General features: G+C 38.1%; 1 pseudogene; it reads left to right on the top strand.

The window, feature by feature from the left end:
* Positions 1-734: 734 nt before the first annotated feature.
* On the top strand, positions 735-947 carry LOC112530780 (annotated as a pseudogene).
* The last annotated feature ends 22,865 nt before the right edge of the window (positions 948-23,812 follow it).

The following is a 23,812-nucleotide window of genomic DNA, read 5'->3' as shown; positions in this document are numbered from 1 at the left end:
CACTCTGAACTTTAAGTCGTTAACATACATATACACTAAAATAACTTTCCCTTTCTTTCCTCCTTCCAAGGGAAAACCTGAAACTGTCTTATAAGCAAGGAAGCATGACGTCTCAGGCTGTGCTTGATCTTAGAATCATAGAATCATAGAATCACTAAGGTTGGAAAAGACCCACAGGATCATCCAGTCCAACCATTCACCCATCACCAATGGTTCTCGCTAAACCATGTCCCTCAACACAGCATCCAAATGTTCTTTGAACATCACCAGGCTCGGTGACTCCACCACCTCTCTGGGCAGCCCATTCCAGTGCCTGACCACCCTTTCAGAGAAGTAGTATTTCCTAATGTCCAGCCTGAATCTTCCCTGGTGCAGCTTGAAGGCATTCCCTCTAGTCCTACCACTAGTCACACGAGAGAAGAGGTTGACCCCCAGCCCACTACCACCTCCCTTCAGGTAGTTATAGAGAGCAATAAGATCTCCCCTGAACCTCCTCTTCTCTAGACTGAAAAATCCCAGCTCCTTCAGCCACTCTCCATAAGGCCTGTACTTCAGACCCCTCACCAGCTTTGTTGCCCTCCTCTGAACACGCTCCAGGGCCTCGATGTCTTTCTTACAGTGAGGGGCCCAAAGCTGGACACAGTACTCGAGGTGTGGCCTCACCAGTGCTGAGTACAGGGGGACAATTACTTCCCTGTTCCTGCTGGCCACACTATTTCTGATACAAGCCAGGAATTGCTTCTCGGCCTTTTGGCTAAGATCAAGTGTAGTATCTTCTGTCCTATGAAGAATGAAGAAACTGGATGAGCTCTTAAGAGATAAACTATTAGGAGATGGCAAGGCTCCTTTCCATGTTGAAGACTATACACTATTAATTTTGACTTATTGTAATGACTTAAAAAGTTTCATGCTGCCTGCTACATTTTATAGAGTATAGCTTGCCCTTCCTCATAGTGATAGGACAAGGAGGAATGGTTTTAAACTAAGACTGGGGAGTTTTAGATTAGATATTAGGAGGAAGTTTTTCACCCAGAGGGTGGTGATGCACTGGAACATGTTGCCCAAGGAGGCTGTGGATACCCCATCCCTGGGGGCATTCAAAGGCCAGGCTGGATGTGGCTCTGGGCAACCTGGTCTAGTGGCTGGTGACCCTGCACATAGCAGGAGGGTTGAAACTCGATGATCATTATGGTTCCTTTCAACCCAGGCCATTCTATGATTCTATGATTCTATGATTCTATGATTCTATGATTCTATGATTCTATGATTCTATGATTCTATGATTCTATGATTCTATGATTCTATGATTCTGTGATTCTATGATTCACAGGATTTGTAGAATTCCTTATTCTTCAATTATGATTCTATGACCTGAGCTGTAAATCTGTCTCATCCTTTTCTGCTTTTCCCCACTTTCCCTCCTTGCTCTAAGAAATGGAATGTCTTTGTGCTTAGCACTCCAGACAGCTGTGCAGTGCACAAAAATGCTCCAGATATGCTTGTGTAAGAAGCAGACAGTCAAGGGTAATTTAAACCATCCTTTTTGCTGAATCACTGGTGAAAACATACAAGACAGGTAGAAAGATAATCAAAACTTAAATGAGCCACAGGAGAAAATAACGTGTTTTGGCCATAAAACTTCACAGTTTATCATCCCCACTTGTTTTTCTTTCTCTAAACTTCATGGATGATTAAAGTCCCTACATTGCTCTAGTTCTTTGGAATGACATTTAGAATGTCATAAGGGTTTGAACATTAGTTTCACAGGTGATTATCACCAGGAGGAAAGGTTACTTTCTTTTCTGGTCTAGTTAGGTGACACAATTGTTCTTATTTTTATCCTTCTGCATCACTTTTTGTAACTGATTCATTTTAAGTTCTCAAAAACTACAATAACTATTTTGAAATTCCAATCAAGATGATTTTCTTTAGTAGAGGAGACTTAAATTTCATGTTCTGGTGCTATAAGGACACAGTGAAAACTTCAACAGACCACTTTGCTTCAAAATGCCATTCACATGCCTCTGCAAAGTGTTAGAATGTAGATTGGAGTTTATCTCACTGAATTGTAGACCAAAGATCTTGAGGAACCTTAATCTTACATTTATTGAGTTACTTACGATAAATTAGGGAGGGTGACATCTGTGCTGCTTCTATCTATAGAGATAAGAAACAAAACAATGTTATTACAACATTAATTAAAATAAGTCATAACTATTCCTTTGGGAATACATTTTTCAAGTTCTGAACTGTTCCTTATGTTCCATCTTATCCCTGTAATAAATGTAAGAAATCTTTATAATAGAAGTCGCCAATTCCACCTCCATCTGGGCTGAAACTTCTCATAACCTTTGTGACTATTGAACACTTCTAGCATATGGGTTTCTTGCACTAACATGTGTTTTCCAAATGTTCTTTGTCAGTATATGTCCATGAGATATCTTAGAAATTCAGGTCTCCTCAACTCTTTGCTGGCTCCAGATTTGCCTATAATATTACTTGCCTGTGGCATAAAACTTAAAGAGAGGATTAGTACTGAACTTTTGTAGCAGGTCTTTAATCACCTTCTTTGCATCTGCTCACAATGAGAGGCTTAAATGTGAAAGAAGAAAAAGATCTCAGGCCTCAGGAAATGGCCATTAATGCCTGTTTTCATTTTCTGCCAACAAATTCAACTCAGGGAATAGAAGAACAATTTACCTCTCCTTCTTGTACAGCTCTCACCTTGTTATAGCAAATTGAACTATTCCTTGAAAAAGCAAAGGAAGTTGGTCAGATAGAGATTATGTATACTTAGAAATAATAAGCATCCTGGAAATTCTGAGAGTTCCTTTTCCATTACTACTTTACATTACTCATACTGTTTTTAACAATAATTCTTGAAGTAGGCACAGGAAGCTGTGAACTGAATCAAAACTTTTAACCACATAATTCTTTGCTGTTCATATTTCATTGCTTTCAATGCCTAACTTCTTTCAAGCAAATTTTCTCAGTGGACATTAGGCTGAGGAATACTTCTCTCCTTTTCTTTGGAAAAAAAAATACAGATTCTTACATTAGTACTTAATATGAAATTCTCATTTGAAATTCTTCCATCCCGTCAGTCCTTCAAAAAACATGACCTGAGCTTGAGGCTGGCTTCTGCTACAGTCCACAGTTTATCATAATGATAACCAGATAATAACTGTGCTATTCATTCTTATTTTGTTCCCTAAAGGAGCATGACTCCCTCTAACGACAACTGCTCAAGTAAATGGATGGCACCTTCTGCTGTCAGGTGATGGAAGCCTTTTGGATAATGTGGGATTTAAAACAAATACTTGAATGAGTGGAAATACTAAAGAAAAATGCAGAGTTGACATAAGGGTTTAGGAAATTCATGGAAAAATATAAAATTCAACAAGATTCTGCTACTGTGAGTTAAGGGTATTTTTCTCATTCTTCTCCAAATTGGCAGCCAGTTACACATGGTGTTCCTTAGAAAGCAATACTGGAGTGATGTTGTTTAACAGCTTTTTATGTGACTTGATTAATGGGAGTTTGCAGATAATACTGAAGTTGGGAGAGTAACTGATACATGAAGGGCAGGGCTACTGAGCATAAATATACTGGAGAGCTGGAATGAGAGTAATCCTGCCCCTGTACTCGGCATTGGTGAGGCCTCACCTTGAGTACTGTATTCAGTTTTGGGCACCTCAGTACAAAAAGGACATGGAGGTGCTGGAGCAGGTCCAAAGAAGGGCAACAAGGCTTGTGAAGGGCTTGGAGAACATGCCCTATGAGGAGAGACTGAAGGAACTGGGGTGGTATAGTCTGGGGAAGAGGAGGTTGAGGGGAGACTTTATTGCTCTCTTCCAATATCTGAAAGGTGATGGCAGAGAGAGTGGAGTTGGACTCTTCCCACTGGTGACAGGTGACAGGATGAGGAGGAATGGCCTCAAGTTGCACCAGGGTAAGTTTAGGTTGAATATCAGGAAACACTTCTTTACAGAAAGGTTGTTAAGCACTGGAATAGGCTCTCCTGGGAGGTGTTTGAGTCACCATCCCTGGATGTGTTTAAAACCATTTGGATGTGGTGCTCAGGGACATGATTTAGTGGAGGGTTATTAGAGTTAGGGTAGTATGGTTAGGCTGTGGTTGAACTTGATGATCTTGGAGGTCTTTTCTAACCTGAGCAATTCTATGACTCTGTGATTCTATGATTCAACAGAAAATAATTTGAGTCCTTCACCTGGGCAGAGTAACTGCATGTGACTGTACTAGCCAGGGACTGACTGGCTGGGCAGTAGCTCTCTGCAAGAGGTATGAATTTCCTAGTACATAAGCAAAATGTATATGGCAACCAGGAAGGCTAACCAGGTATTGTGCTGCATAAGCATGAGTTGAGTGCAGCCAGCAAATTGGTCGAAAAAAATTATTTCTGTCTAATCTGCACTCCTTATCTGATGTACTGGGTCCCTGGTAAAACACATGCAGACAAACTGAAGGGAGTCTGTCAGAGGACCAACAGGATGCTTAGGAGGTGAGGCAGCTACAGGAGCTGCTGTTGTCTAGTCTGGAGAAAAGAAAATAAATCCAGCAGTAATCTTTCTGAACCTATAGGGAAGTTAGAAGGAAGACAAAGGCAAGCTCTAATCAAGGTTGCACAGCAAAATAGCAGGAGGCAATAATAACAGCCTACAGCAAGGGAAATTTCTGTTAGATATAAAGGGAAAATAATGTCTCACCATGAGGGTGATAAGGCACTAGGACAATGTCTTACCTTGTAACTAGTCATACTTGCAGCAGAATTTTGAACTAGATCTTCAGAGATCCTTGCCAGCCTGAGCTTTTCACTCCATCTAATATCTATGTGGCAGCTTGAAAGTATTACCCTTTTCCTCATGCCATGATGGAGCAGATTCAGCATCAGGTTTATTTGCTTGGAGTAGAAGTTAGCAATGTTTGTTATGGAGAAGAACTTGGACTTTCACTTCCCTTCACTGCCCAGCAGCTTCTTCTGCTCCCCTTGGCTTTACGTTTGCTGGGATTCACCTTGCTGATTAACATCATTTTGCTTACCCATTGTTTTCTACTTTTGCCCTGTTACAACTCATGTCTTTTTCCATTTCCATATCTTTCTGACCACTTCAGCCATGGTTAAATGAACAATTTTACATGTGAATGCATACAAGGGAAAGGAAGGCAGAATACTGCTTGCAGACTGGGGTAGCTGATTTAGTCTGAGAGGCCAAGGCCTTACCTCATGTAATTAGCTGGTTGCTCTGATACAGGCTGATGTGTACAGGCCTGTGCTACCTCCAGAAATGCACTCAGTCATGTGCTAACAGGGTTCAGTAACAGAAGACTATACTTTCCCTCTGATTTATGGCTGAATCTTAAGGCATGCTTGTTTTTTGTTTTGTTTTGTTTTTGTTTTTTTTCTGTTTGTTTTTTAGCCTTTTTTCTCTTTTTGATTCTTTTTTCTGAACTTTAATAGTATGTTAAATAAATGCCTATATCTGAGATTTCTTTCAATAACAAAAGACACTTCATATACATACATTAATTTTTAATATGTTAATTACTAAACAAACTCCCTTCAGAAGTCTTGAAGAACAAAAGGCCAAATTCTCTGTTTTCTATAATCTTCTTTAGATTTCCACAATAAAATGCATGATTGAGATGTTCTATTATTCTGATCTGTAAAAACGTAAAAAAAAAAAGAAAATTCCAGTCTTTTTGCAACTGAACGCAATAAGTTCAGACTGGGGTGAGAGTGAACAGAAATGAAGAGCTCGTAACGACGTGCAGCATTCAGAGCTGCAGAAACACATCTGCACCCACATGCCTTAACTAACTGCTGCATGACTTAGAAATTATTCCTTGCAAGGCAAGTTCAGACAAAAATAAATAAATAAATAATAATAAAAAATGGGAATGTTTAGTCTATGCCAGCTTTGTTAAGTGCTCACTCTACAAAGTGACTTTACTGTGCTACATTGTACAGTCCTTTTAAGGGCCTAACTCCAGAGAATTCTTAGACTGTGTTGCCAAAATTCTTTTCTGCAGCAGATACCGTTGGCCCCAATGTACAAGAAGCATCCCCAGTGCTGGGCCTTGTGTAGTAAAATTATTATTGTCAGGAGAAATATTATTCAGAATACACGGAAGACAATGCCTTTAAAACTTGGCCATTTTCATCATGGGAATCTTTCTAAAAGGAATGGTAGAAACCTAGTTCTGGAATTTTTTAACATTACAATATTCAGATGTCCTCTCTGGCAATTTATATATAGCGGTCTAGTGTCTTCTTTGTTACAGAAGGATATTTGATGCATTGGCACAAACCTGGCAGATATGACAGGGCTACTGGGAGACTGGTGCCCTCCCTGGGCAATAAATTCTAAGTGCTAGGCAGGGCTCTGTAGGACACCTAAAATGCACAGAGTCCACCTGTACACATGTGGTGCATAGAGTTTGCATGGGAAGCAATTATAATACCTTTAGAACCATGGGACATGGGGCCTCACAGCAGTGTTTAACTTTTAAAATCTGAATTAAGGAGACTGTAAAATCTTTTTTGTAAAGTTAGTTTTATTTTCCATAGCAGACAATATCTAAAATAAATCTAGTTGGTTTTGTTTTGTTTTGTTCTGTTCTCTTTCTTTGTTTGTTTGCTTTAATTGGGTTTGGAAACAAATAATGCGTTTAACCTATTATGTGACTGGTCATGCCTATGATCTTACCTGGAATTTTACTTTATACAAGGTATAAAAGTTATGTCAGGGTTGTTGATTATTCCAGATTCACTCTGTTGTGACTGCTCGCACAGTTTTATCTCCATTGCATTCTGTAATTCAGTATGTTACACACTAATTTGAAATATATATATTTTTAAGTGACTACATTGTCACATAAATTTACTGTTCTAGTGAATATTCATGACAGGGACATTTACACTAAGGGTCCTGGACGGTAAGCACAACAGGGAGGCAAAGTGTCATGTCAGTGATACCATTTAATAGCTCTGATTAATATTTGGAGTGGTTTTTGTTGTTGTTTTGTTGGTGGTGGTTTTGCCCTTGTATACATTATGTGTATATTTACTCATCTCCTAAACAATCTGTATGAATAAATGGCATCACTATATATATGCTTAAAAACTGCTGTTCTTAGAAGACTGGGGAAGTAAGGAAGATTCATGTTTTTAAAGGTCATGAAATTAATCTCAATAGCAGTAGGAAATCAGCAGATTAGCAATGATACAGAAAACATCAATAAAGACTTCCCACAGTAAGCCAGGTATAGGAAAGAACACAAGGTTATCTTAAATCCTAACCTTTGAGTATTTTTGGAAGCAAAGCTACGTATATTATTAGTAGTATATCATATTCATAGTTTTGTCTTTACTGGGGGCCCAAATTTAATGCTAATTCTCCATTACTAAAATTATCCCTGTGGGTTGGCCTAATGCTGCAGTCATATTCTAGAGCTTAAGCAGTTAGTTTGGTTCATCATAAAGAAAGGGAATAATGTGTGCTCCCATGTGATAAAACATAAATTAGGCTTATATGTCTTAACGCTGTGTGTGCAGCCTGCACCCACCAACAATAATCTTCATTTCCAAACCCAGAACCGACAATACAGGTTAAATCTGATTCAAAAGCCACTGTGTTTGTATTTTAATTAATAGCTTGGAGGAATAAATTATTATCTCTTCCTAAACACTCCCCAGAACATAGGCCATAATGTTAAGCAGCAGCAGACTTAATAGAGAAAGGAAGTGACATTTGCACTAGCTAAATAGCATGTCTCTTACATCATAACAATTACATATCATTCAAAAATGCCAGGCTGCATCTCAGCCTTTTAGATCTGGAAGTATATATATATGTGTGTATGTATGTACTGGAAGATTTCTTTTCATTTAGTAGCCCTACTGCTCTAAGTAGAGAAAAAGATTAAATATCAAATAATAAAAAGGCTACTCAGATCTTTCTAATCTCTTTTTGTACTGAAACAAAGGATAAGGCAGTACATTCTGCCTTTACAGGTAAAATGAAAAAAAAAAAATCAAGTGCCTTCAGGAAAAAGAAATATGAACAGTTGCATCCCATTAGATGCACAGGTCACCTTCTTGTCTCTTGTACAGGTCATCATCTCATCTTGCAAAGGTAATCTTGTCTCTGCTTCCAGTAGTGGCAAAGGACATGGAAAGAAATGGAAGGATCCAGCCCATAAACATTTGGCTTTGTGTCTGGTACCACTACTGCAATTTTATTTTATTTTATTTTATTTTATTTTATTTTATTTTATTTTATTTTATTTTATTTTATTTTATTTCATTTCATTTCATTTCATTTCATTTCATTTCATTTCATTTATTTTATTCTATTTTATTTTATTTTTTATAACAGAATGACCTGTATGGTACCAGGCTTGCAGTCACCAGATAGGTTTCAGCCCTCTCAAAGAAAGAAGATCCACAGGGAAAAGCTAGCAGCGCTCATTGGCAGGACTTTAAACTAGGTTTGTACAGGAAGGAAGGTAATAAAGAACCTGCCCATTATTATTTGTGGGATAGAATAGCTAGGTTAGAGAGACAGGGCGCTAGTGGGGGCCCTCAACCTGCTGCCCTCAGATGAGCTTCAACACTGCAACACACTTGAAATCTTGGAACAATGAACCAGGGACCACTGAGGCAATCAGAGAAGGAAACTGGGAAACCCAAGGGAATCACTTCACAGGAACTAAGGAGTTATCCTCCAAGAAGGCAACAAGGCCAGCTGCCCAGTTGAAGTGCCTCTACACCAATGAACACAGCTTGGAAAACAAGCAGGAAGAGTTGGAAGCTATTGTGCTACTGGAAAACCATGATTTAGTTGCTGTCACTGAAACCTGGTGGGATGATTTCCATGAATGGAGTGTGGCTAATTGATAGCTACTAAGTATTCAGAAGGGACAGACAAGGAAGGAGGGGGGAGGAAGTGTTGCACTCTACATCAAGCAAGGAATAGAGTGTTAAGAGCTGTCCCTTTGGCACAGCTGGCCATAACATCCTTCTCTCCAAACTGGAAAAGTACGGATTTGATGGAAGGACCATTCAGTGCATGAGGAACTGGTTGTGGGATCATACCCAAAGAGTGGTGGTCACTGGCTCAGTGTCTGGAGGAAAATCAGTGACGAGTGGTGCCCCTCAGGGGTAAGTACTGAGACTGATGCTCTCAATGATCATCATCAGTGATATCAACAATGGGATCAAGTGTACCCTCAGCAAGTTTGCTGATGACGCCAAACTGTGTGAAGTCGTCGGCACGCCTGAGGGACAGGATGCCATTCAGAGAGACCTATACATACTTGAGCAGTGGGCCCAGGAGAATCTCGTGAGTTTCAATGAAGTCAAATATGAGGTCTTGCACCTGGGTGCAAGATACTGGGGGGGTAGTGGGATATAAGGATAGTGGGAAAACCCCTGCTATCAGTACAAGATTTGGGATGAAAGGATTGAGCATAGACCTACCTATGAAAGGACTTGGAGGTACTGGCAGATGGCAAGCTGGACATAACCCACCAATGTGCCCTCACAGCCCAGAATGCCAACAAAAGATAAGTGGCCAGCAGATCAAAGGAGGCAAACCTGTTCTTCTACTCTGTACTGGTGAGACCTCACCTGGAGTACTGCATCCAGATGTAGAGTCCTCAGTACAGGAGAGATGTAGCCTGTTGGAGTGCATCCAAAGGCAGGCCACAAAAATTATTCAAGGTATGGAACACGTCCTCTGTGAGGACAGGCTGAGAGAGCTGGAACTGTTCAGCCTGGAGAAAAGAAGGCTCCGGGGAGACCTGAGAGTGGCCTTCCATTATCAAAAGTGAGGCTGGAAGAAAGAAGGGGACAGACTCTTTAGCAGGGTCTGTGGCCATAAGGCAAGGGGATAGGGTTTCAAATTAAAAGCAACTAGATATAATCAAGAAATTAGACTAGATATAATCAAGAATTTTTTTACAATAAGGGTAGTGAGGCACTGGAACAGGTTTCCCAGAGAGGTGGTGGATGCTCATCTTGTGGAAACACTCAAGGTCAGGCTGGGTTGGACTCTGAGCAACTTGTTCTACCTGCAGATCCCTATTTATTGCAAAGGAGTTGGACTAGATGACCTCTAAAGGTCCCTCCCCGCTCAAATTATTCTATGATTCTGTGATAAATAAATGACCTTTACATCAAAACCTTAAGTGAGAATGTTGCTCTTGTTATAGAAAATTTTAAACAGAAGTCAGTGAGACCTGTTCTGGCAAAGCAAATCAAACAAACTTATCTGTGTATGGCCTCTGTTGTATCTCTGTCATCCCTATTCTAGCTCTTCCTCAAGAGTTACTAGTAAATAGAGAAAGAGGGGAGAATCACATAATCTGATGGAGTGAATGGAGTGAACATGTGACACATGTCCATATGCTTGTCAGTCTCAGTACATACAACAAGTACTGTTTCTTGGTGTTGTATAATTCTGCCCCTTGTTCTGTTTCTGTCTTTCATAATTCATCCATGAATCTCTAAGAAGAAAGACTTAATTTAGCTGCACATAATTAAAACTTTGAAGTGTGTAAACGTAACCAATAAATGACATGATAGCAACAAATTCTTTTCATACTATCAGTTGTCAGATTTAATTTAGGCAGAAAATAAAAGACCTTTAATCATTCCTTGCATTCAATTCTAGGTTTGTTACAGTCTTCTAAACAGCTGAAAAACAGTGTGAGCTCTGTATAAATTTAGCAAAGAAAGTGGATTTTACTCAAAGATGCTTCATACACCAGAACGTTTCTCTTGTTAATTCTAAAGGTAAACATAAAACTATAATCAGACCATTCAATTTTCCATGAAATGGTAATGGAAAAGAGTACCAGTTGAATAACATCAGTGCTGAAAGCAGAAATGAAAACTCAATTAAAAAAAATAATCTAACTGAATCACAGAAGTCAAAAAGATGGATAAAGGAATTGCTCAAACAAAACTCAATAATGGCACAATGCCTTGTGATACCATAATTAAGACTTTGCTTGAAACATAAGAAATAAGTCAACAATGGCCTATGATATTCTATAGTGCCATTAAGCTTGCTGTTCAGTCTTCAGACCAAATTACAACTCCAGTTTGTTGGAAGTAATGACCTCAGAAAGTGGTGATGGATGTGAGTTGTGATCATTTGTACCAGCTTGGTTAACAAAGGCACAACTTGTGATACATCTGCTGGGTTTCTGTGCTGAGTGCATTGGGAAACAGTGTAGTAAGTAAATCAGAGAAGAATAATGTGCTAGTTGAGAACAGCAGAAAATTTAAAATTGGACTTATTATCTCATTGCAACAATAGGACCAATAGAAAAAGATGGTGTTTCACAATACAATCCTTAAAGAGGCTGAGAAGAATTTAGCAGACTGCATGGTGAGGAGCCAGACATTGTTTTAACAGGAACACATGAGTGTGTAGCTGCAGTCACCGTAAAAGAGTTGAGTTAAAGGTAAATGCAGTTCTTTTCTTTTGCTCTTCTTGGAAGAGTTCTACTTCATATAAAATGTTGAATACTCACTGGACAACAGAGAAGTAGTGAGAGGAGGATCTGTACCATCTATTAGTTAGAGTACTTATTCAGGAAGAATGAAGTTCAAATAGCTGCTCCAAAAACGTTCAATTATTTATAAAATCAGAAGAACTTCTCAGGACAACTTCAGTTATAACCATTCAGATCAGTTTCGAAATTATATGTCACTGGGGACACAAGGGACCAGAGTCCTGTCGCTAAATAATGCATACCAAGGACTTAAGACTGAGTCTTTTGCATACCAGATCAGAACCCTAATCATTAGGCTGTGTTGAATTACTCTGTATCTCTCATTCGTTCGTTGTTGCTAAGCTTTTATACACCTCTTTCATATTATTTTCAAATATCTTTTTTTTTATCTGGATGTGAAATGAGAGAAAAGAATAACTACTAGAGCATTTTTACAGTAAAAAACAAATTAACATTCCTAAGCTAGCTACTGGTTATTTCTCTCTCTCTGTATAGCCACTCCTTCCTTTTCTTTTTTGTCTGAGAGATTCATTTTTGTCAGAAAATTCACTGACCATGAGAAACTTTTCCAGCATGCCATGAATCGTGATGGTGAACAGGCATCTTTGGATGAAATAAATACACATTCTTTATCCACTTTATATTGAAGGATGATGACACGTGAGAATAATTCTAGAGTAGGATATTGAATTTTAGCATAATAGTAGTATGCAGGGATCAATCACCTGAAGAAATAAACTAGAAAGTGAAGGGAAAAAAACAGAACAGCTTTCTACATTCAGTGGAGTACTACAATCCAAATTCTACCTTCATTTACACTAAATAAAACCATTCTATCTTGCTGGTTAATATAGAGTAGGTTATAGATTTTAGTGTCAAAGAGAAGTCAAGGGGTCGGACTTTTTTTTTTTTGTTTGCATTATTTTTCATTGTATTTTCCATTGTACTAACTCAGTCTGTTAATACTAAAAAGATATTAAACAAATTAGAAATGCCCTAATCAGAGATAGGCAGAAGTACTTTTCAAAATGGGTGGCTGTTGCTGTGTAGGAGTGTGACTGGAGCATGGCATAGAGCAGGATGACTTTGATAGAATGGATAGAATTGGACATACACCAATAATGAGGTGAAGCATGTTTTTTTTCAGTGGATGCATTTTCAATCAATCCATCCTAATGTTTGCCAGTGCAATGAATACCAAATGACTTCATATTTTGTTAGGGAAACCAATTTTCTTCTTATACCACATTCTTCCTTAGTATTCTTCTCCTGAGAAGTACCACCAGAAAGGGAGTGTAATGGCAACAGCAATGATTGAACTCCACACATGATATTACATATGGCTTTGACCTTCTGTACTTCAAATTTGATCTGATTTCAGGTCACGTATGAAATTTGTTTCAAGGCTTTCTGATCAGTTTTCATCACTGTCTCTGAAGTTTTCACGAATCCCATCCATTTTCTGTGGCTGAATATGAACAGAAATACTTTAGCCTAGGTTTTGTAGCATGCAGACTGTTGGTAAAGGCAACTCTAAGCTATACATTTCCTGAGATGTTATTTAGCATTAAAGAAGAAAATTCCATGTGCTTACAGAAGAATGTGTTGGTTTTAGAACTATTGACTACTGCAAGAAAAAGTTGGAGGGAAAGAATAAAAAATCAGTGTGAAGTGAGAATTTGGAATTACCTATCTGCATCCAATGTTTGGACATCCAACTTTCCAGTATCTGTCACCAGCTGTAGTATGGAATGCCATTCAAAATCTATAATTTGACAGTAATTATCATGTTTACACTTCATAAGAAAAGTTTTCCTCAGCAACACAAATATCACTTTCACTAATACTGGCTGCCTTTTGTGAGTCCAGCTACCTGTAAATCAAGCAACCATCCAATGACAGTTCACAATTTCAGTAGAATGAATTGAAAATGAGCCACCATATATTTGTATAAATATGTGTGTAGTGTATACACAATTGTATAAGTGTCTGTCAACACTCAGAAATACTTGTTAAATAACATTTGTCCTTCTTAGTCTGGTCTTCAGGGATAATTGCTGTATCCAGAGCTAGCAAGTCTGAAAAGGAAAGCATAAGCCAGTAGTTCACTCTCCACCTGCACAGGGCTTGGTATCCTGCATACAGTACAAAAAGTACTGTATACAGTACTGCCTGTTTTGTTTGTGAAATATCAGAACCAGATATTTTGAGTACACCTAGACCTATTAGGATCCTTATGGATGTAGACAGCACTTCATTTACAGTGTAATAGAAATAATACATAATCTTTGTGCATAATTTTTCACATTTTTTTTTTAGTTCTTCTGACTTCTTCTTTAGCAACACACTGTATATCCTATTAAAGCAGAAGTCATTTTACATAATTTGTTCTTAACAGATCTATGTTGTATAGATCTGTACAGTTTCTGCATTGTTATACACTAAGAGTTCATAGATAATTCATAGCAATTTTTGTATGTCAGACTAGGATGTCTTTTATCCTTTTTTCTACTACTGAAAGGGAAATTTAGTCCTCTGAAAGATACCCCCAGTCTCATGAATTCTCAAAGACAATCAGAAATCACATTGGCTAGTACTTCAAGCAAAGTAAGATCAATTTTCACAGGCTTTTCTAAAGAGAATAAATCTATCCCTCTAGCATGTTTTGTTACTTCATTTCATATCTTTGTTTTGGACTGCTGCAACCACCTTTCTCTGCAAATACATCTAGGAGTAATTCACCCAGGGCTATTTCCAAAAGGAAGTATGGATAAGTCAGCCTTATCTGGTCTCCTTCAGCCTTTTGCAGTCTATCAGTACTACTCAAGATAGCCTTCCTATCACAAGCCCTGTGATATGATCCCCTGCAACACTAGAACACACAATGTGTTTTTTTTCTAATGAAGAACACTGTCTGGTGATTTGTGAAAAGTCCTCCTCATGTCAAACACCTTCATCATATGTTTAGGCTCTGATGGCTACCTTCAGCTATATGCCCTCCTATTTAAAGTTCTTTCTCACTTTTAAATGATTAAAAGTTCACAGTTAAACTTACGGATTGTAGGACTATCTTACCTATAAAGCACTCTCTTGTCAAGTTTGTCCCAGATTGTTTAAATGACTGACTTACAATGATGTAGCATTCAATTTATTACATTTCTCCCATAATTAACTGGAGAGAGAATATTACCATGATATTACTCTTTTGTGACATATTTTTAAGTATTTCACCTGTTCTCAATGACGTGGGTAAGTACATGGAATGAAAAAGCATGTTCTTTATTTTTACTTTCTGTTCTTTTTACTCGTACACCAATACTCACTTCTGTGTTTGTTCTACCATATTTCCTTGATGTCAATTCTTCCATGGCTTTGGCTGCTTAGGATTCTCATTGCTTCTTTTTATGTCATCTAGAGAGGTATCAGAATGGGATCACAGAAGTTGCTGCTCTGTCTCCCATATAGTCTTCCCGCTGCTTTCTGTTTTTCCCTACATTCTCAGGTTGGGCTAATTCTCTGACTAGGCTATTACAGCATTTTGCTTTCTTATAGTTTTTTATCACCTGAATCTTGCAAACTTAAAAATTTTCCTGACTAGGAGTGGGAATCTGTACTAGGTCATTTCTACTCCTCTCTTTGGGAAGTGGACCCCACTTTTTACTGCAGTTTTTAATTCTTGGGTTGCGTTTTTTGTCAAAGAAACTTTCCAACTGATGTCAGTATGCTTCTTTCCAGAATGGACCCTGCCTGACCTTTACACATGTATTTATTTCTAGTTTTAACCCTCCAGCAGAGCTTCCAGGATCTTGAAGTCACTTCTGGCCTGTTATGTGTCACCTCTAGCACAGATATAAAACATAGATAGTACTCAGAAAACTTAACTGACAGGTGACACTCCTGGCTGTCTGAATTTTTATCTGTTAAGAGAAAAATATCTCCCTTAAATATGGGTCAAAACAGCAGGCAGATTGCTTTACCCCTCACCAGGAAACCTCTAACTTACTCCACACTTTGTTTTTCCTTTTGGAACTGTAGTAGTACCTTCCCAACTGCAACTACATCTGATTCTTTGACCTTGATTGCCATTGTTTGCTATTGGTTTTTAAATTTAAGAGTCACAAAATGTTTCTTGAATCCAGTAAGAAAAAAATAGTGTGGGAAGTGAGTCATTACCTGCTGGCTTAGACAGAAAGTATCTGTTCTCCTTTACTGAGAAGTGTCCATTCTTGTGAAGTCAAGGTAGATGAATGACATAATATGAGTTCCCAAATCTGTCTTCTCAAGCACTGGGACTGAGGAAGAGAAAGGTGAAATAAATAGAAAAGTATCCCAGCAATATTATCTAAACTTCTGAACTGCATTGTCTGCTAGGGCTTCAATTTTTTTTACACAAGGGTACACAAAATTTAAAAATCTTCCATGAGTTCTTATAACTTCAGAAATTCAGAATTAATCTTTCCATACTGGTTCCATTTTCCAATTACTACAAATATTAACGTATAGTGAGACTTGTACATGATCATAGAGGAATGTACATGTCATAGAGGAAACTGTAAATAGCAGCTGATTAGGACATGCTATCTTTGTTTAGAAAGTCTTAATAATAATAAAAGTGAGTAAAACATATCATATTACATATATACAGAAGACATGAATGTGGGGAACATAAAAGCTTGTAGACACACCTTACCTGATTCAGACAGGGGTATCTTTTCCAGGTTACCTGCTTGACAAATTGAACAAGTATCAGGAGGCTCCTGTAAGGAGATCAAGCCACTGACAGAGCAAGAATTTGAGTTGTAATGCTCAGAGGAGGGATTCCTAACTCTAGAGCTATGCGGCAGAAAACTGCCAGGGGACCCAGCGAAGGCTAACACCGTTTCCTTGAAATGGTCTCTGTTAGAAGGGGTTACACGAGCTACTGCTTCATAGCAGGTATGTTTTTAAATTGTATGAATCCGTCTCACATCTGGAGATATACATGCACATGCTACTGTATCTAGATATTAAAAATAGACTGATCATATAATGCCCTTAAGCTGTAGGTGAATAATTGCATGAATGTGAATAGATTTATTATTTTATTGTATATTTTCATGTTATGGCTAGGGAGTCAGCAGATAAAGAATTTCTTTAGGTTCATACCTTTTCAATATATCTAAAGTAACAAAGCAATAGCATACTAACATCCTTAGTTTGCTTATAACAGCATTTAATAAAGATTATGCATTTCATTTATTTTCCAGTTCAGGAATTAGATTTCGTGCTACGTTCACAAAGAAGCATCCGACAGACTATTTAAGTATGTTCTGCTGTACTGAAAATCTATGCATCAATTTAGCTAAACGCAAGCCAAAATATGAGATCATTTTCTTCCACCTAAAAATAGTCTAGCATTTTGTAAATTCAAAGCTTTCTTCTTGTTACAAATGTGAAAGTCCTTAATATACCAAATACTATATACTTCAGTATAATGACTGCCTAGGAAAAATAACACTTCCTCTCTTCCAGATCTGAGGTTGCATTTCCTTCAGCTTGGTTTAAGCCCTTAGGAAAAATGAGTGGACATAAATCTACTTTCAAAAAGTCTCATTGTTTCACAGAATAAAAAGTTATTGCACAGATCTTTACTGCATATAATAGTATGTACTCTGAAAAACATTCACTGTTTTAGCAGTATATAACATCTTCACTTTTTCCAAAATGTCTCTCTCAGTCTTTTTTTTTTTTTTCAGTGAAACAAAATGCATTCTTCCAGTATATGCAGCAAAGAAACTACATGTCATGTTAAGATACTGCGCTGATGTTACAAGTAGCATAAAGTGGGATTTTGTATAATTTGGTCAAATGTTTAACACAGAAGTTCATTCTTTAAGCATTCATCTTCTGGAAAAACAATTTTTGCCTGAGAAAATTGCAAACAAACACAATTGTGCTTTACTGGTCTTAACAGGTTTCAGTGTGAGATCTTCAGAGCGTTTTCGTATGCTAATGACTTGAGTTCCATTCCACTCCTTTGGGAAAATACAGCATTATCCTGCTTAGCAGTGCAGTAAACGAAGGAACATGTGTGAGCTATTTATAAGTATTAGGTGTCAATGTACATGATGGAGTGCTGAAATACTGAAATAAAAAATCTGGTTTACTGAACCTTGATGATTTAGTCAAGCACGTACAGGAAAGCAGTGGCCTTGGCAGGGATCCCTAATTCCCAGCGGACTTGTTGTAGTCTTCCTTCCAGCACTATCAGTACAGCGTGCAGCTGGTGCAGGTAAGGAACTCTGGAGTTTTTAGTGCCTATATCAAACACAGAAAGAGTTGAAATTTTGGACTGAAGAGAGTGTACATACTTAGTCTATGCCACAGGGATTGGCAATGGTGGGAGTAACATAAATTATTTTTCTACTGACAGCATGAGCATGTTACTTCTATCTGAAAGAAAATGAAAAAAAAGTATTGTCTTTCCAAAGAAGAGGAGGAAAAGACACAGAAACTCTATTTGTCTTTTTAGCTCCTTGACACAAAATGCAAACTATAACTTCACCTTTTGTGGGCCAGCAAAGGCTAGTTGATTCAAGTGTAATAAATGCTTCTTTGAAGAAAAAGAATGATTTACTCTTTTTTTGTCTTAGGTGATGGTAAAAGAAGAAAAATTAACTAGATGAAAACACCCCCTGAAAACTGTTACAGAGGTTTGTGTAATCTGGGAGTGACAAAGTAAACTCACCTAAATATTTCACAAACCAGCCTGGAAGCCAAACTGTTTAAGACTAAAGGCCTATGCAAGTCTTTTCTTTATTTAAAATCTGAAATAAATTCTTGTATTACTTACGCTGGTACCGTCCCCGTCCCCGTCCCCCCCCCCCCCCCCCCCCCCCAAAAAAAAAAAAAAAAGATCAAAACACAATTCCTTCTTATGCTATTATGCTCTGCACCTCACTGGCTCAGTGTGGGTATGTTTGGGCAGGTTTTCCACACTTGCCTCTGCATCCCATAAGTTTCTACTGAAAAGCTGCTTTATAACAACCCATTTCTTGTATCAGTTTGTTGGCTGAAGTTACTAGCCCACAACAAAGCCCTAATGAAATGCTATGGCTCTCACTGAGCTTTGCAGCTGCAAATCCAGCCAGGTAAGCATTACCAAATCAAGGACTGTTCCAACATGGTGGTCAAGTGTAGCAAAGATTTTGAGTGCTACTGATGCTTAGGTTTGTCCTTCTCATTAGTCTTTTGTTGGGAATACTCTGGTGGATAAACAAACAAACAAACAAAAAACTCTCTGAAAAGAAGTAGGGACTTGAATCAATGTTTCCACATGCACAAGTTTGCAGGTTGTTGTCTGTCTCTGGAGCTGTTCTGCTTTATAAATAATTAAATATTCAGTGAAGCAAAGACTGGAATCTCTTGTTTTCACCTCAGTGCCCTAACCACTGAGCCTGAAAGTCCTTGTTTCCTTCTCTTTGGGTCAATAAGTATTTAATTATTATCCCAAGTGGAGTAAAGCCAAATGATTGAGATTTTCTATGATACACAATAAATAATATGGTGGCTGGGATGCACTCCTGGGATATTTCTTGTGCCCATTCCATTCTGCAGGTTGGAAAACAATTTCTGATCTGCCAAAGGTTTACCTGCTGGTGGAACAAGTCACACCATGCCTTCATTTTGCTTGAGCTTGACCAAATGACTCATAGGAGGAGGCCTACTGGAGTAAAAAAGAACAGCGTCTGTAAATGTTTTATGTTAAGGCTTCAACTGATATTTTAATGAGTAATGCAGAAATTGAAGTCTATATTGTTCAATTCCAGGTTACATGATATTGAGTTTATAAATAAGCAAGAATAGATACAATGTTTTATATATGTCATAAGGAAAAAAAAAAGTCCATTTGAGATGAGAAACAAAGGTGGAGCCCAAGACTGGTCTGTCAGGACCTGATGGTAAAATAATGTCACACTGTGAGTGACCTTGTGGCTTGCCTGGAATGCTGACTGGGAGCGGGATACCATGGTATGAGGAGGGAGGCTCACCAGTCCCTTCCCTGCTGGAGCAGCTGTCCCAGTGCAGCTGTGTCTGAGTGCCTGTCCTCCATCAGAGGCAGGCAGGATGACCTCAGGATGCCTATGGGCTGGATGTGCAGGGACAAGGACTAATGCAGCCACCATGAGGCCCCAGCTGGAGTTTTTCTGGCGGTGGTGCTGGGTACAGAACTGTGTTTACTTATTCTCCTGTACTGTGAAATCAAAATGGCAGCACCAGAACTTCCCAATCTGTTTCTGAGGGCATGCAGAGGTACCTGGGACACAATATCCACACCAGAGCCCTATTCTAACAAAACACAGACTTTATCACCAGGATTAAAGATTTATCTTCTGCTGTTTAGTGTAATGAATTATTTCCTATACATTTGCAGAGAAACAAAAAGGCAAAAAGCACGCTGGCGCACACTGTATACTAAACCACCATTAGTACCATGGAGGGATGTGTAGAAAGGTACAGATTTTACATCTCTCAGCTTGAAATCAGTCCTTAAGGGGTTTTTGTGGTTGCGTGAGCAGTCTTTCTCTTTGACAGCTTGCACAGGAAATGTAGCTGGATGTTGCATTTCATTTCCCAGCATTGCAGCTCTTCAGGGACTATTGTGAGGTACTAGCCAACAATCCCCCCTCAGTGTGAAAGTGCTGGCTGGAATCACTACTTGTGGTTTAGTGTACTTCAACATTGTTATGTTGCAGTACTTTCAATACAGCTGATATTTTACAATTAAAATATTTGAAAACTATATCTCAAATAGTTGTATGTACGTGTGGGGAAAATATCTGAGATTGCAGCAATGTCTCTAAAGATGATAGTTTCAATCACAGTAAAAACATTTTCCCTCAGTAAAAATTATTTGATTTTTATTTGGCAACGCAGTGTATTAAGTTTCTACCTGCAAAAGCAGAATCAAGCAGGTAGCTGACGCTACACAGGATTAAGCTGTTTATGTACTTTTAAGCAGTATCAGGGTGGGTGTATAGTAGCATTTTTACTTGACTGCAAAACGCAATAAAAACCGATCATTAAGTGCCACTATACAGTCAGAACTGGCAGCTGTTGCTGAATGAAATCTCCACTTAATCTAAACTAAATTCCAATCCCAGCAAGGAAGAGTGCTTCTTGATTAGACAGAGAGAAATTCTAGGAAAAAATGAAAATAATGCAATTTTTAATTAATGTCTGTGGGCTTTATAACCTCACAAACTGTTGACATGCTTTGTTTGGATTAGCCAATGTACATTAATGTTTCAATTTTCGAATGTGCATTTCTTAGAGCTAATATACCTATAATTTAGTAACAAAATGAATTGTACAAATGATTTTACCATGCCTGGCCTTGTCTTTATCATTAAAATGTCCTCTTGTATTTCAGTTCTCATAATTTACTTTTTAGCTATATTTAGGCCTTGCTGGTTTCTAGTAACCTAGGCAATAGAATAGTAATATAGTAAATAATAAATAGTAACCTGTCGCATTTGTGCCTATACCTGAAACCTGATATTTAAAAAAAAAAAAAAAAAAAAAAAAGGAGCATTAGCATTGCAGAAGAAAACCACATGATAAATGCTTGTGTTGACATTCAGACTTCCACCCAAGACTATTATTTACTGTCCTCCTTCAGGTGTGAGAGGTCACTGGAGGTGGAGGTGAGAGTAACCTTAGCAATTCTGTTGATTCTGGGGGCAGAGTGATTTTAACACTAACTTTTTGGGCACAAAACCTCTCAATATATCTCAGAAATTTGGAACATGATAGTTGTGTCATGAGGAGTTAACTATACAGGTCTCCTAAGCAACAAAACCTGGATGGGTTGTACTTGTTTAGGTTGCTGAAATCCCAGCGAGCCAGAATTGCGCTTAGGTCTTTTTGCCCGCCTATTGCTGGTGAATGGGGCGCTGTTAAAATAGAGTTTAGGGTAGATCTTTTGTTCTGCCCTGTACCTTCCCTCCCAAAGGGATTCTCTACAAATGATAGAGCCTGACTGACTCTTGTCAGCCCAGAAATGAATGCTGAAATGAACCTGTCTTTCTTCTCTACAACCTGTCCTTAAAGGAATGAGAAAAAAACAATAAAAGTAGGTATTAACATTAATTGTGACTGAAAACTAGTACAGCAAGATATACTGCACATGGACATGACAAGATGAAAGCTTTGTTTATACAAGATAAATTTTCTTTCCTGGTACTTGTGGTTCCTATTAGCTTGTGTTCTCTCTCTCAGAGGTAGAGAGGAACTAAGAACTCCATACATGGGGAGTTGGGGAAAAGTGTCCATCTTGTTTGGTCTGAAAATTTGAGAAGCATGCAGGAATTCTGAGTGATAGACAGCCATATTATTGCACAGGCTGAAAAAACAACGAATGAATAGGAGACAGCTTGAATCAGAAGTATTAACTGTTTTGGATTATGTACTCCTCTGCTTGGAGGACTTTCATATTTTAGTCCATTTAGCAACTACCAGCTTTAGAATTTAACTCCATAAAACCTCTTAGTTTAAGCTCCATTAGTAATACTAATTAAATGTAGTTTCCTACTGAGTTCCACCTTCATGCAGCTGAATGCAAGATATCAACTTTAACACAGAAAATGCTTTGCCTTCAGTAACTGTGTTTTGCATAGGATCCATTAAGTGGATTAGTTAGTGAGAATTCAGCAATAGATTTTAACAGAAAATGTTTTCCCTTGAAAATTTCAATTAGAGATCTGCTCACACTAAAGTGTAAACTTGTCTGTTGTGGAAAATAATGTGTGCCTGAATGACTTGCTGTTTTCCTTTTCAACAACAAACAAAATATACAGTATTTCAGTACTTGAAATTCCTTAAGGATTAAGTCTTCTGCTTACTAAAGTTTTCCAAAGGAAAGTGGAATGTAATCTGTCTTATTTTATGGCAACATAATTAGCTGGGTTTTCGATTATTTTAGTGAGTACACAAGCCATTGCAATTAGAAATAATGACTGTTTAACCTCAGAGCATTTCACTTATCTCACAAGATTTGGGAGAGAGGTTATTTATAAAAATGTCTTCTATCATTGAAGTCAAACTAGAAAACACTGATCACCTGAACATCAGGTTTGGAAGGAAATGTTTTTAAAAAGTTTTCTATTTTACTTTATATCATTACTACTAATATCTATCCCTGCAAGATAGATGCATAAGTTTGATGTTACGAGTGAGATGTTAGCAGGACAACATTAGATTTGGATGGTGTTTTGGTGAAGTGAACATCCATTTCAGTATTCTTTTTTAATTCTGCCTTTGTCTACTTCCCAGACAGCCCCACTGATTACTCATAGAGTCATGGAATCACAGAATAGCTTGGATTGGAAGGGACTGTAATAATCATCCACTTCCAGCTGCCCTGGCATGGGCAGGGTTGCCATCCACTAGATCAGACTGCCCAGGAATCCACAACTTCATTGAGTCTCACCACTATATGAGTAAAAAAATTCCTACTAAATATGAATAGTTCTGCTAATGCAGCAGTTGTCTATTTGGACATAGCAGATAGTCTTCTAAGGATATTCCTGGAATTGCAGTTAATAATGAAAGAGGGCTTTTGTCAAGAAAGATGAATTTCACACTTGAATTGCTGGCAACCCACCTAGCTGCCAAAAACTTTGTAATAAAATTAAGATATTGTACAAGCCCGGTACGCAAAATTGTTGCCATGTATTTTATGTGTATTTTATGCTCTGTGCTGCCACCTCAAAACAAGAGATCTCAAAAAAACAACTGTGCTTTACGTGCCAGTGTATAAGCAGCGTCTGTAGGTCTGGACACTCTTTGTTAAAATTCCTTTTCGAAAGCAGAGGTGAGGGGATATCCTTCCTTCTGAAGGAGCTGGTGCTTTGATGAATGATCTTATCCATGTCAACAACAGCTCATCCTAAAGAATCAACTGAAGAGGAATTTTTTACTTTAGTTTTTACTTTACATCTATTTCCAGAGTCTTTTAAACATTTAGAATGAAGATACATATAAGCTCTGAGAAATTTTCCTTCCTCTTTCTCTGGTTTAGTTAAAAGCCTAGAGCAAATGTTAATAGGGAATGTACTTGCATGTTTCCAAAGAAAAGCCTACAGTTGTGCAGAATCTTTTTGTATTTATGAGTCTTTCTTTATCTTATCAAATATGATGGGAGGTCTGAACTAAAAGCATGGGGTTTGACACTAGATTGACGATGCTACTGCCATCAGGTTCTGCATGACAGACCCGTGTGATC

The sequence above is a fragment of the Gallus gallus genome, chromosome Z (assembly GCF_016699485.2).
Source record: "Gallus gallus isolate bGalGal1 chromosome Z, bGalGal1.mat.broiler.GRCg7b, whole genome shotgun sequence".
Lineage (NCBI taxonomy): Eukaryota > Metazoa > Chordata > Aves > Galliformes > Phasianidae > Gallus > Gallus gallus.
This window is presented reverse-complemented; position numbering and strand designations above follow the sequence as displayed.